The sequence below is a fragment of the Bombina bombina genome, chromosome 5 (genome assembly GCF_027579735.1).
Source record: "Bombina bombina isolate aBomBom1 chromosome 5, aBomBom1.pri, whole genome shotgun sequence".
In the NCBI taxonomy this organism is placed as follows: domain Eukaryota; kingdom Metazoa; phylum Chordata; class Amphibia; order Anura; family Bombinatoridae; genus Bombina; species Bombina bombina.
In genome coordinates this window covers 748,354,773-748,357,272 of record NC_069503.1, presented here as the reverse complement: position 1 = coordinate 748,357,272, position 2,500 = coordinate 748,354,773, and positions in this window count along the sequence as shown.

Here is a 2,500-nt window from a genome sequence, read left to right as displayed (position 1 = left end):
ACAAAGCATCTAACCATTCGGATGCGTGTTCTAAAAGTGAGTCGATGCCACTTATAATGGGCCTGCCCTGTACGTTGGAGAGGGATTTATGAACCTTTGGTAGATGATGGAACCAAGGGGTCTTGGGATGTTCTATTATCAAGTAATCCATAGTCAGAGCTAAGTACACAGGTGACAGTGGCCTCCTCACACTATGTAGATGCTAACCCTACACAAGAACTACAGGTTAGACCTAAGGATACTATTGTTAGACCGAATGACACTACTGTTACACATATGAATCCATCTAATCTTGCCATTAGGTCTGACACATCACGATTAGAATTAGAACAGGTTTTTCCCCAGGTACACTCAAAAACGGGGGAAGGTACAGTTCAACAAAAGTCATTGAATCGGGAGATGTATCAGCTGAGGGGAGGTCGTCCCCAAAGCAAATACAAGTAAACAGAAATACCAATGTGATCAACCTGTCTGGCACAATACTTAATTGTGAGCAGGAATATGTATTAAGTCTAGGCCTTGGTTTTGCACCTACATCAGAAATTTATTCTGGAGATGGCCAGGTTTTTGCTTACGCATAACTTTTTCCGTTTTGAAGGGGATTTCTTCCTCCAAAGGTGTGGTACGGCCATGGGAGCCAAATTCGCACCATCCTATGCCAATTTGGTGTTAGGGTGGTGGGAAATGATCCACATCTTTGGAGAAGGAAATCCCTACCGTCAGTACATCATAATGTATAAACGTTTTATCGATGACCTGTTGCTAATCTGGAATGGTCCCCAAAATCTAATTCCAGAGTTTGTAAACTATCTCAATAATAACAGTGATGGCTTGCGGTTTACATTTGAATGCAATTCAGAATCCATTAATTTTTTGGACTTGACTCTCAAGGGTAGAGAGGACGGTATTATTGATTCTACTGTGTATCGCAAACCAATATCTGGGAATACACTCCTCCATGCTGCTAGTAGCCACCCAGAACATGTGAGATATGCGGTGGCAAAAGGGCAATTTACTAGGCTTAAGCGTAATTGCAGTAATCCTAAAGAATACTTAGCTGCTGCAGATGACCTGGTAAATCGACTCAAAGAAAGGAAATACCCCAAAAGGGATATCTTGAGAGCCAGAAGGGAGGTAGATATGATTGATAGACAAACATTGATTACCAGAGAGAAAATACACAATAAACCAGAAACAAGGGAAGGTGTTTACTTCGTAACAGGGTATAGTTCTCAATATTCTCAAATTTGTGCAATAATAAAAAAGCACTTTGCACTACTAGTGGCAGATGATGGCTTACAAGATACGGCCAAATTGGGCATCAAATGTTCTTATCGCAAAAACCACACTTTGGGTTCGAGATTGGCACCCACACAGTTGAAACAAATAAGTAACTCAGATTCATCCTGGTTAAGACATCAAGGTATGTTTAGGTGCGGGCGTAGAAAATGTAGGCCCTGTGACTTTGCACAGATCACCACAGACTTTAGATCGTGTGTCACAGGGGAAAGCTTTAGTATAAAATCATGCCTAAATTGTACCACTGAATGCATTGTATATCTTTTGGAATGCACTCTTTGTTGCAAACAATATGTAGGACTCACCGAAAGGGATGCTAACTCTAGGATCAGAGAACATCTGTCCACACTGTCACTAGGTAAGGCTGCCACACCTCTGGTGCAGCATTTTGCCACCATGCACAATAATAATGTTAACTCCCTCAGATGGTGTATCATTGAAAGAATAGTAACACCAAAAAGAGGAGGTAGTAAAGAACGGATTTTGGCCAAGAGAGAGATGTACTGGATCTTTAAATTGGAGACACGAATCCCTAAAGGTCTTAATTCCAAATATGACCTAATAAATTTTTGGGAATAATTACATCTCCCGTACATCTCTCTCTTGTTTAAATGCTGCCTAGCTATGTTGATTGTAAATAATGGGCCACATACATTGAATGAATATTTATGTCACTCAGCTAAGATTGTGTGAGATGAAGTCTGGGCTTAAGTCGCCTCAAGATATATATAATATTTAGCATATATTTTCATATTAGCGATATAGTATACCAAGAGGCCTTGGACCTTTTCTAGATTTAGTACCAAATAATTACACAATATTCACAGGTTCCATTGTTCATCTCTATTTCTATCTCTAGTTTCTAATCTAATTTATAATTCACATTATTCAGGAACTACAAAGATGTATCGCAAATATATATATAATCACTATGTTATGATTATGCAGTGTCTTGTTGTGTAAATTTCTTTTCATATATTGACATATGTAACTGTTTATTTATAAAATCAATGTCTAGTATATGAAGAGGCTCTTATGTACATTGGTATACATTAAAATACAGGCCCGTGTCAATTTCAAACATTGCCCCATAAGCGACGTAAAGAGATAATATATTTCTAACGATATACACATAGTTATAACTACTATGATTATTTGGTTCTAATAGTTGTTCCTGAATATAATGCCTTGTAACAATTGT